The sequence below is a fragment of the Salmo salar genome, chromosome ssa09, assembly GCF_905237065.1.
Source record: "Salmo salar chromosome ssa09, Ssal_v3.1, whole genome shotgun sequence".
Lineage (NCBI taxonomy): Eukaryota > Metazoa > Chordata > Actinopteri > Salmoniformes > Salmonidae > Salmo > Salmo salar.
Window position 1 is genome coordinate 8,953,217 of NC_059450.1, and position 13,060 is coordinate 8,966,276.

General features: G+C 45.4%; 1 pseudogene; it reads left to right on the forward strand.

The window, feature by feature from the left end:
* Positions 1 to 4,374: 4,374 nt before the first annotated feature.
* Positions 4,375 to 12,754, forward strand: LOC106610646 (mitochondrial fission regulator 1-like; annotated as a pseudogene).
* Positions 12,755 to 13,060: the final 306 nt, after the last annotated feature.

Here is a 13,060-nt window from a genome sequence, read left to right on the forward strand (position 1 = left end):
GGACGTCCTCGCGCAGACTGCAGCGGTAATGGTCGATCAGGGCCCTGTCGCTCCATCCCGCGCTGGCAAACAGGGTCCTAAACTCCAGGGCGCTCCTCGTCTCCTGCCTCAGATGGAAGAGGCGCTCACCCGCCGCTCTCGGGCGGGTGGTCGAAGACTGCCCGGAAAAACGGCGGGTGAACTCCTCGTACTGGTCCAACGCCGCATTTCCCTCTCTCCACACGGTGTTGGCCCACTCCAGGGCTTTCCCGGTGAGGCACGAGACGAGGGCGGACACCCTCTCACGGCCCAATGGAGCCGGGTGGACGGTGGCCAGGTATAGCTCCAGTTGAAGCAGGAACCCCTGGCAGTTCGCAGCGTCGCCGTCATACTCCTGGGGCAGGGAGAGATGAATCCCACTGGAACCAGGTGGAAAGGGGCGCTCAGAGAAGACCCCGGTTGTGCTGGTGGAGGCACTGGAAGAACTCCCTGTCTCTCCCAGCGGTCCATAGTCTGGACAACGCGGTCCATAGCGATGCCAAGATGGTGAAGCATTGCTGCGTGCTCCCAGACGCGCTCCTCCACCCCTACAACCGGGGTATCTGCTCCTGCTGACTCCATACTCGGTCGGTGATTCTGTAAGGGTGCGTGCTGGTGGCAGGGAAGTCAGGCGCAGGAGAATGAACTTGGTATAAAACGGAGCAGTTTAATAAGTGCTAAAAAAAACCTCTGAAAACCAAAATAATACAAGTGGGTACAAAACCCGTCGCACACCAGAACATAACTTGCACAATTCTTACAAACAATGCTTACAAACAAACAATCACCGACAAGGACAATGAGGGGGAACAGAGGGTTAAATACACAACATGTAATGAATGGGATTGGAACCAAGTGTGATACAAGACAAGACAAAACTAAAGGAAAATGAAAAGAGGATCAGCGATGGCTAGAAGGTCGGCGACTTCGACCGCCGAACGCCGCCCCAACAAGGAGAGGGACCAACTTCGGCGGAAGTCGTGACACAAAATAACATGCAAAACAGGCAAGCCCCCAAAATATACAGTGCTGTGAAAAAGTATTTGCCCCCTTCCTGACTTCTTATTTCTTTGCACATTTGTCACACTTAAATGTTTCAGATCAAACAAATGTTCATATTACACAAAGATAACCCAAGTAAACACAAAATGCAGTTAAGTGCTAATTTTATTTATTAAGGGGGAAGAAGCTATCCGAACCTTCATGGCCCTATGTGACAAAGTAATAACCCCCCCCCCCTTGTTAAATCATGAATTTACTGTGGTTAATCTCATTTTTTGGAAAGCTGAGTTCAAATTCACTAGCCACACCCAGGCCTGATTACTGCCAGACCTGTTGAATCAAGAAATCACTTAAATAGAACCTGTCTGACAAAGTGAAGTAGGCCAAAAGTTCTCAAAAAGCAAGACATCATGGCGCGATCCAAAGAAATTCAGGAACAGATGAGAAACAAATGAATTGACATCTATCAGTCTGGAAAGGGTTACAAAGCCAGTTCTAAAGCTTTGGGACTCCAGCGAACCACGGTGAGAGCCATTATCCACAAATGGAGAAAATTTGGAACAGTGGTGAACCTTCCCAGGAGTGGCCGGCCTACCAAAATTACCCCAAGAGGTCACAAAAGAACCCACAACAACATCTAAAGAACTGCAGGCCTCACTTGCCTCAGTTAAGGTCAGTGTTCATGACTCAACCATAAGAAAGAGACTAGGCAAAATTGGCATCCATGGCAGAGTTCCAAGGCGAAAACCACTGCTGACCAGAAATAACATAAAGGCTCGTCTCACTTTTGGCAAAAAACATCTTGATGATCCCCACTACTTTTGGGAAAATATTCTGTGGACTGACGAGACAAAAGTTGAACTTTTTGGAAGGTGTGCGTCCCGTTACATCTGGCGTAAAAGTAACACAGCATTTCAGAAAAAGAACATCATACCAGCAGTCAAATATGGTGGTGGTAGTGTGATGGTCTGGGACTGCTTTGCTGCTTCAGGACCTGGACGACTTGCTGTGATTGATGGAACCATGAATTCTGCTCTCTACCAAAGAATCCTGAAGGAGAATGTCCAGCCATCAGTTCGTGACCTCAAGCTGAAGCGCACTTGGTTTGTGCAGCAGGACAATGATCGAAAACCCACCAGCAAGTCCACCTCTGAATGGCTTAAAAAAAACAAAATGAAGGTTTTGGAGTGGCCTAGTCATAGTCCGGACTTGAATCCGAGTGAGATGCTGTGGCGTGACCTTAAAAAGGTGGTTCATGCTCGAAAACCCTATAATGTGGCTGATTTAAAACAATTCTGCAAAGAAGAGTGGGACAAAATTCCTCCACAACGATGTGAAAGACTCATTGCCAGTTATCGCAAACGCTTGATTGCAGTTGTTGCTGCTGAGGGTGGCACAACCAGTTATTAGGTTTAGGGGGCAATTACTTTTTCACATAGGGCCATGAAGGTTCGGATAGCTTTTTTCCCTTAATAAATAAAATCATAACTTAACTGCATTTTGTGTTTACTTGGGTTATCTTTGTGTAATATTAAAATTTGTTTGATAATCTGAAACATTTAAGTGTGACAAATGTGCAAAAAAATAAGAAATCAGGAAGGGGCAAATACTTTTTCACAGCACTGTATATATTTTAGGCCTATTTATTTTGTTCGCAACTATAGTTGGTGTTTTCTATTGACCTTTTTAGATTTTATACATTAATATTTTGTTACATGCTTAATTGAACATTTGCACAAAGGTTCGAAATAAAAGGAGAAATAATCTAATGAGTAAGTACTTCTTATTTGTTGAGTGTAATTCGAAATGTACTAATACATTGTATATAAACTATTTATTCATTGAATTTACAGAAAATGTGCTATATATTGATATGTATCGTTATCGGGATATGAAATGACCTATCGGGATATGATTTTATATTTTTAATACCCTCAAACACCAAGTTAGGAATACCTCATTTCAAAATAGGCCGTCATCACTGTCAATCGTGAATGATAATTATTTTAATTTTACCGGTGAAACTGCACTGCATGCCAATCATTTGATTGATCTCAATCAGTTTCATGGGAATAACCTATGCATTTCGATCTTCTTGAATTACTGTTTTGTGAGCGCGTTAGAGCAGATGATAAACTATTAGCCTTTCTTGTATCAAATCAATTGACCAAGTAGTGAACATAAATAATTACTACGTAGAATTACAGGAAATTTGTTTTAAAACAGCCATAAAATCAAGCTTTTGGTGTGGTACATTCATGCACTTCAATAAACCATAACCTAAATGCATTATTACCTCCAACTTGGCCCAATTCACATTTCCAATTTCCCACTCCGACATAGCCTACCAAGCTAGAGCGGGCCATGAGTCTCAACCAATAGCCAATATAGGCTAAATATCCCAAGCAGGCCTACAGCAACTTCCAGAGAGGGTCAGGCTCTTGGGCTTTGCGGTGGCCACACTGGTTTAGGTGTCCTCGGCACTAGCGGTTCTGGGGGGGGCAGTGCCCCTGTGACAACAATTTTTGACCCCCTTGTGGCCCCCCTAAATGTGGAATATGAAATAATTTTTACATAACAAATTTTTGCTATCGTTCTTTTTTTACATCCGTTATTAGACAGTGGCAACGCGGAACATGGTCTTTTGCCTGCTAATACCTGCAATGCAGTGAAGAAAACGATATGACAACAATAACGTCTAATGTAACTGGCCCCTCTAACAGTACAACTGGCCCCAACTTGGCGCCCCAGTTGAAGTGGTCTAGAACCGCCACTGGTCCTCGGCAGAACGTTGTTGCTGTAACCAAGTGGTCACATATCGTTCTGGGTTCAAATGCGCAAGAGCAGGTCGGTGGAGTTTTATGAATATCAAGGCAGACATTCTGAAGTTGTCAAGCCTCCAACAGGCCTCTACGGTGCACACATGTAGCCTAAAGTTCTTCATAATTTGCCAGAGAGAAGACAGGGAAGAAACCACCATTATTTGGTTGTCATTCTATTGTTTTTCATGGATTTTGTGTGTTAATTAAATATCATTTAATTATCATTTATTTATAATTGATAAAAATGCATTTTCTGTGTATTCTCACATTGAAAGCACTACACACCTGCTGACTTGTGAAACGAAGACAGCTTCACTGCGCTATTACATCAATAAAAAATGTTTTTTTTGGGGGAAATGTTTTTGTCACAGAAGTAGTGCACTGGGCCTTTAATAGTCCTGTATTAGCGTTCATATATAGCCTTCTGTAGTGCGAAATAATTGCAGCACCAACACCCCCAAACTACTACCAATAGCTATGAAGCAAAAAAATCATTTTATAACTTCCAGATGTTTGTGTGTGGCCTGGGGTGTAATCATTAGTGCACACTGTAGCATACAGTTGCAAAACGTTTCGCATCGGACAAATTCAGGTATATCCCTCCCCGTTTGTTTCCGTTTAGTTGCTAGTAAATACCACCACGCATTCTGTTGATAATCTATAGCTCCTCAATGCTCATTGTCAACATGTGTGTTTGTCTCCTTTACAGATGTTGGAAGACCTAACTATCAGCGTCTGAAGACTGCTTACTAAACACACAAGTAGCCAACTGAGCCCAGCACCGATTAGGTGTCCTCTGCACAGTGTATAAGCAAGATCAATCACCATGGAAACCGAAGCAGTAAGTTAGATAGCTAGATACACTACATGACCAAAAGTATGTGGACACCTGCTCGTCAAACATGTCATTCCAAAATCACAGGCATTAATAATGGAGTTGTTCCCCCCTTTGCTGCTATAGCAGCCTCCACTCTTCTGGGAAGGCTTTCCGTAGATGTTGGATCATTGCTGTAGGGACTTGCTTCCATTCAGCCACAAGAGCATTAGTAAGGTCGAGCACTGATGTTGCGCGATTAGGCATGGCTCGCAGTTGGCGTTCCATTTCATCCCAAAGGTGTTTGATGGGGTTGAGGTCAGGGCTCTATGCAGGCCAGTTAAGTTCTTCCACACCAATCTCGACAAACCATTTCTGTATGGACCTCGCCTTTAGCACGGGGGCATTGCCATGCTGAAACAGGAAAGGGCCTTCCACAAACTGTTGCCACAAAGTTGGAAGTACAGAATTGTCTAGAATGTCATTGTATACTATAGTGTTAAGATTTCCCTTCACTGGCACTAAGGGGCCTAGCCCGAACCATGAAAAACAGCCCCAGACCATTATTCCTCCTCCACCAAACTTTACAGTTGGCACTATGCATTGGGGCAGGTAGCGTTTTCCTGGCATCCGCCAAACCCAGATTCTTCCATCAGACTGCCAGATGGTGAAGCGTGATTCATCACTCCAGAGAACGCTTTTCCACTGCTCTAGAGTCCAATGGCGGCGAGCTTTACACCACTCCAGCCGACACTTGTCATTGCGCATGGTGATCTTAGGCTTGCTTGTGTGCGTGCGGCTGCTCGGCCATGGAAACCCATTTAATGAAGCTCCCGACAAACAGTTCTTGTGCTGACGTTTCTTCCAGAGGCAGTTTGTCACTCGGTAGTGAGTGTTGAAACAGGAAAGACTATTTTTACTCATTTCAGCACTCGACGGTCACGTTGTGTGAGCTTGTGTGGCCTACCACTTCGTGGCTGAGCCGTTGTTGCTCCTAGATGTTTCCACTTCACAATAACAGCGCTTACAGTTGACCAGTGCAGCTCCAGCAGAAATTTGTCAAACTGACTTGTTGGAAAGGTGGCATCCTATGACGGTGCCATGTTGAGTCACTGAGCTCTTCAGTAAGGCCATTCTACTGCCAATGTTTGACTATGGAGATTGCATGGATGTGTGCTCAATTTTATACACCTGTCAGCAACAGGTGTGGCTGAAATAGCCGAATCCACATACTTTTGTATATACATTGTAGCTGTTAGTTAGCTATTTCTAAAGATTAAAAGCATGCATTCTGCAGAGTAAGGTTACTAACAAGAGTTTGTGGTGGCCTGGGCCCTGGGTGCCAGTTGTTTTCTACTCTCCTGCCAACTCCTGACGGAATTGTCACGTGTGGCTTGACAATAACAGCAAAGCTGGCAAGAACACAAACAGATCTGGGACCATGCTAAGTTTGTGGATGTTTGAAAAAGTAACATCACGTTTCTTACCACTATTCAGGAGGTTATTCCTATTTGGCAGAGCAAGCCTCATGGATCAACTCACAGTGTGGTGAGGAGAATAGGCTCCCTTGTGCCCATGAAACCCCATCCCAGGGCATGTTTCCAGGTAAATATGGTATTTTCCAAATTCAACACATGCCATAATAGTACACATAGTACAGACATTGACTTTGTCAGAAGGCAGACCTTGTGGCCAAATTCCATTAAAGGTGCTAACCAAGAGCACTTGCATCTGTTTACCAGGAACTCCCAGGCCTCTCTCCGCTGCGGCCCATGGATGGCCCCATGGTGCCCACACCGGCAGACATTGCCTGGATCGCAGCAGATGAGGAGTCTGAGACCTATGCCAGAGTGTGGTAAGAATGTGCTTCTCTCACCCACAGTGCAGAAAAATTGTCGGCAGCTATCGTGGGGTCGAAATGATTGGCTTGTAAATGTTTTTTTTAAAACCTTTATTTAACTAGGCAAGTCAGTTAAGAACAAATTCTTATTTACAATGACGGCCTACCAAAAGGCAAAAGGCCTCCTGTGGGGACGGGGGCTGGGATTAAAAATATAGGACAAAACACACATCACGACAAGAGACACCACAACACTACATAAAGAGAGACCTAAGACGACAACATATCATGGCAGCAAAACATGACAACACAGCATGGTAGCATCACATGACAACAACACGGTAGCAACACAACATGGCAGCAGAACAACATGGTAGCAGCACAAAACATGATACAAACATTATTGGGCACAGACAACAGCACAAAGGGCAAGAAGGTAGAGACAACAATACATCATGTGAAGCAGCTACAACAATACTGGTTATTGGTTATGCCAGCATTAGTGGTGGCAAGGGACTCATCCAAATTTGGAAGATTCCGTGCCGAGTCCGACACCCGATTCTGGGTCGATTCAATCAGTTTCGACCCCCCGTAAGAGGGTTACTTCTGGGCCGATTCCTCATTGCTAGCTGGGGTCAGTCCATGAGAACTTGGGCCATTTCAGTGTCACTCTGCCGTTAAAAATTAATTCCAACGTTTATTCAGTTTCTGGATTGGTCATGAGGAATATTTTTCTCACTTCTTCTCTTTTGGGGTGAAGTTGATTCAAATTCAAGAACTGAGAATGATGAATGTTTCTTTTGTCCCTGCTACAATGACTGTTTATCTGCAAACAAGTTAGCTAGCTTGTTGGCTTCGTTGGCTCTGTTTGTTTCTGGGGGCTGTTAGCTTGTAAAGTGGCTTTCATTTCCGCTGCGGGGCCATGGCAGCAGGGTCATTCTCAAGTAGATGGGATTTAACGCAAAGATACACCTTGCCCAGAAGGCCAGCCCAAGGCAGATCAGGGCTCAATCCCTTGTTTTCGTTCAGTGAAAACACTACACAAGAAGTGGGGCGGCATAGGTCCAAGACCTGCAGATTCCTGCTTTAAGGTGTGTCATCACCTTCAGTATGGCTTTAGTGGAATGCTGATGTGTTATAACAGCCTCCTGTAATAATCAACCGCACTCCACACTGCCCTTTCTCACCTGGACAAAAGGAACACCTATGTGAGAATGCTGCTCATTGACTACAGCTCAGCGTTCAACACCATAGTGCTCACAAAGCTCATCACTAAGCTACGTACCCTGGGACTAAACACCTCCCTCTGCAACTGGATCCTGGACTTTCTGATGGGCTGCCCCCGGGTGGTAAGGGTTGGCAACAACACATCTGCCATGCTGATCCTCAAAACGGGGGCCCCTCAGGGGTGCGTGCTTAGTCCCCTCTTGTACTCCCTGTTCACCCATGACTGCGTGGCCAAGCACAACTCCAACACCATCATTAAGTCTGCTGGTGACACAACAGTGGTAGGCCTGATCACCGACAACGATGAGACAGCCTTTAGGGAGGAGGTCAGAGACCTGGCAGTGTGGTGCCAGGTCAACAACCTCTCCCTCAACATGAGCAAGACAAAGGAGCTAATCGTGGACTACAGGAAAAGTAGGGACGTACACACCCCCATTCATATCGATGGAGCTGTAGTGGAGCGGGTCGAGAGTTTCAAGTTCCTTGGTGTCCACATCAACAACAAACTATCATGGTCCAAACACACCAAGACAGTTGTGAAGAGGGCACAACAACACCTTTTCCCCCTCAGGAGACTGAAAAGATTTCACATGGGTACCCAGATCCTCAAAGTTCTACAGCTGCACCATCGAGAGCATCCTGACCGCCTGGTATAGCAACTATTCGGCATCCGACTGTAAGGCGCTACAGACAATTGTGCGTACAGCCCAGTACATCACTGGGACCAACCTTCCTGCCATCCAGGACCTATATACTAGGCGGTATCAGAGGAAGGCCCCAAAAAAATTGAAAAGACTCCAGTCACCTAAGTCATAGACTGTTCTCTCTGCTACCACACGGCAAGCGGTCCCGGAGTACCAAGTCTAGGTCCAAAAGTATCCCTAACAGCTTCTACCCCCAAGCCATAAGACTGAACAATGAATCAAAGGGCCACCCATACTATTTACATTGACCCCCCCCTTTGTTTTTACACTTGCTGTTTATTATCTATGCATAGTCACTTTACCCCTACCTACATATACAAATGACCTCGACTAACCTGTACCGCCACACATTGACTCAGTACCGGTACCTCCTGTATATAGCATCGTTATTGTTATTTTATTGTGTTAATTTTTTATTTATTTTGTAAATGTTTTCTTAACCAACAATGCAGTTCAAGAAATAGAGTTAAGGGCTTGTAAGTAAGCATTTCACGGTAAAGTCTACATCTATTGTATCTGGCGCATGTGATCAATAAAACGTTGTTTTATTTGTTACTGTGTGTATATATACTGCTCAAAAAAAATAAAGGGAACACTTAAACAACACATCCTAGATCTGAATGAAATAAATAATCTTATTAAATACTTTTTTCTTTACATAGTTGAATGTGCTGACAACAAAATCACACAAAAATAATCAATGGAAATCCAATTTATCAACCCATGGAGGTCTGGATTTGGAGTCACACTCAAAATTAAAGTGGAAAACCACACTACAGGCTGATCCAACTTTGATGTAATGTCCTTAAAACAAGTCAAAATGAGGCTCAGTAGTGTGTGTGGCCTCCACGTGCCTGTATGACCTCCCTACAACGCCTGGGCATGCTTCTGATGAGGTGGCCAACTCCTGGACAGTCTGTGGTGCAACTTGGCATTGGTGGATGGAGCGAGACATGATGTCCCAGATGTCCTCAATTGGATTCAGGTCTGGGGAACGGGCGGGCCAGTCCATAGCATCAATGCCTTCCTCTTGCAGGAACTGCTGACACACTCCAGCCACATGAGGTCTAGCATTGTCTTGCATTAGGAGGAACCCAGGGCCAACCGCACCAGCATATGGTCTCACAAGGGGTCTGAGGATCTCATCTCGGTACCTAATGGCAGTCAGGCTACCTCTGGCGAGCACATGGAGGGCTGTGCGGCCCCTCAAAGAAATGCCACCCCACACCATGACTGACCCACCGCCAAACCGGTCATGCTGGAGGATGTTGCAGGCAGCAGAACATTCTCCACGGCGTCTCCAGACTCTGTCACGTCTGTCACGTGCTCAGTGTGAACCTGCTTTCATCTGTGAAGAGCACAGGGCGCCAGTGGCGAATTTTCCAATCTTGGTGTTCTCTGGCAAATGCCAAACGTCCTGCACGGTGTTGGGCTGTAAGCACAACCCCCACCTGTGGATGTCGGGCCCTCATACCACCCTCATGGAGTCTGTTTCTGACCGTTTGAGCAGACACATGCACATTTGTGGCCTGCTGGAGGTCATTTTGCAGGGCTCTGGCAGTGCTTCTCCTGCTCCTCCTTGCACAAAGGCGGAGGTAGCGGTCCTGCTGCTGGGTTGTTGCCCTCCTACGGCCTCCTCCACGTCTCCTGATGTACTGGCCTGTCTCCTGGGTGCGCCTCCATGCTCTGGACACTACTCTGACAGACACAGCAAACCTTTTTGCCACAGCTCGCATTGATGTGCCATCCTGGATGAGCTGCACTACCTGAGCCACTTGTGTGAGTTGTAGACTCCGTCTCATGCTACCACTAGAGTGAAAGCACCGCCAGCATTCAAAAGTGACCAAAACATCAGCCAGGAAGCATAGGAACTGAGAAGTGGTCTGTGGTCCCCACCTGCAGAACCACTCCTTTATTGGGGGTGTCTTGCTAATTGCCTATAATTTCCACCTGTTGTCTATTCCATTTGCACAACAGCATGTGAAATTTATTGTCAATCAGTGTTGCTTCCTAACTGGACAGTTTGATTTCACAGAAGTGTGATTGACTTGGAGTTACATTGTGTTGTTTAAGTGTTCCCTTTATTTTTTTGAGCAGTGTATATTTTTGTAGGCTTGTCTATTGGTCATTAAGATTGTATGTCTTTCTGCATGGATATGCACAGGAACTCTGTGGCCTAAAGTCATGTCATTGTTGCAGGGATTATGATAACCTGTTTCACATGCTCTAGCCAATGCGCTTTTCCTAGACAAGCATAGGGCTTGTCTTCTTAAAGTGATGGGCTTTGGCATTGAAACTGAAAAAACACTGGCCCACCCACGCCTCAAAAACTCATCAAGGACATTGTATTAAAAATAGCCTGACTATGTGACCAATGTTCCCTAAAAAATAATTTGCCACTGAACAAATTTCTGGTCTGCTGAGCGCAAACTTGAATGCTGTGAAAATTCTGTGCAACTTCCAGTGTGTGTTTACTCTGAACACTGAGGCTGTACCCACTTTAAGTTACAGTTTTAAGTGGCTAATTAGGCTCGTGTGGGTATTTGATCATAATTTGGGCTCCCAAGTGGCGCAGCTGATTGAGGCACTTCATCTCAGTGCAAGAGGCATCACTACATTCACTGGTTCGAATCCAGGCTGTATCACATCCGGCCGTGATTGGGAGTCCATAGGGCGGCACACAATTGGCCCAGCGTCGTCCAGGGTAGGCCATCATTGTAAATAAAAATGTGTTCTTAACTGACTTGCCTAGTTAAATAAAGGTTAAATAAAAAAAATCTAAATAATAATAATGTAGGCCTACCAGAGTGGCCTACCATCAAAAAAAAGAAAATGTATCCATTAACATTTTAACATGTTCTATCATTCACCCTACAGTGGCAGCCAATGTGTGGTGTTCAATGTAGGCCTACATTCCATGACACAAAATAAATACAAATGCAGGGTTTGAAATTAACCTGTTTATCCACTTGTCCTTCAGACAAGGAGGTGACTGCAAATGTTTTCGTTTGATGCAAGAAACTACTTTACAAAATAAAATGCATTATTATTTCCAAACCATTATTACAGAGAATCAGACAAATGAGCCTATACCTCTGCTTATTGGCTACTTGGCTTATTCAAACCTGCATCAAAATACAACACTGCCTATTTTAAGACAACAAAAAGCTTTTTACCTGATTCACTTTTCAAAGATGTGTAGAAAAGTGCACGTTTTATGCTCTTGTAGGAAGCAATCAGACTACAAATTAACTATAACTGGGCTAATAACTCGCAGGGAAAACTCTAGAAAGTGAAGTTCAATCTCGTGCTTCTCTCAGTGGGCTGATATTTCTTCTGCTTGGCAGTCCTGGGGGAACTGCGTGGCAGTCTCGGGGCTACTGCGTGCCTGCGAGCAGCTTAGAGGGAACATTGCATGTGACAACAGTGCAGGAGACGAGTTGATTGCCAATCTGTGTCCCTTTTTAAGGCTCTGTCTGTCCCAATTCTAAGGTTTATTAATGGGAAAATGATGGTATCTAAATTAACTCTGACAAGTTCAATAACTTGCCTGTCACTGCTCTGCACTGTTTGCACCTCTCAAGCTCAAACCCCTTGGCACCTGACCCCCTCTCTCCCGACAACACCAGCATGAGTTTTTCAATGGCGCCCTTCAAGATGGCACCCTACCAGCCCGCCGCCTCTGCCTCCTTCATCATCAGCGCCGTGGTGAGGAGGATGAGGAGGACGTGGTGTCCATTGTATCAGAGCTGATGCCGGACCCCCTGCCACTTGCGAACATGTCGGCCTTCATGACGACCTTTGACCTGGACGTCCCAGCATGGACTTCCGGGAGGCGGAGGAGGACATGGTGTTGCTGTCCAAATCCACCAGCTTCGCCGACGTCATGGACATCCTGAAGGACATGAACCGCATGAAGATGAGCAAGGACAGGTAGGTTTAAAGGGCGAGTCAGGACACTGAGGAAAATGCCTCCCTCTCCATTAGTACACACACACTGTCTAAATATCATGTTAGCAGAAGGTGTGTGATAATGCATTGGCAGCTGACTGTCATCCTGTTTTCCACAGGTAAAAAATCTGCGAGAGGAAACAATTATTAGGTAATAAGTTTCAGATTATGTCTTTGTACCAGACCATGCTTTTAACGTGTGTGTCCATGCAGGTATAACAGAGGCTGCACCTCCCTAATGGGGGGAGTCAGACACTGCCTCGCTGATCTCAGAGGCCCTGAGGAAGAACTTCACCCTGAAGGATAAAGACATTGTGGGGATGAAGAAACTCAAGTAGAGGCTCCGTAGTCCTCGACCTCCACCCAACTCCACCTCCCCACGTAAGTCAGGCCACATAGAAAGTAGTCCATGTCGACAGACATTCATACACAATATGGCTCGCAAGATTAGACGGAAACATAAATAAACATTTATCTATCAAGCTTTACTTTTAAAATGTAAATTGCCAGTGGACACTCCTATGTGTGTTGCATGCCAGGATTTTACTCTTGGTCTACAGAGGATTGTATTTCATTGTTTCCGTGTCTCTCTCTTCTGTTGCCAGGCCTGTGCCTAAGGACCCAGTCCCCATGGATACCCGGATGCACCTCATCAACCATGGCAATGGCTAAACAACACGTC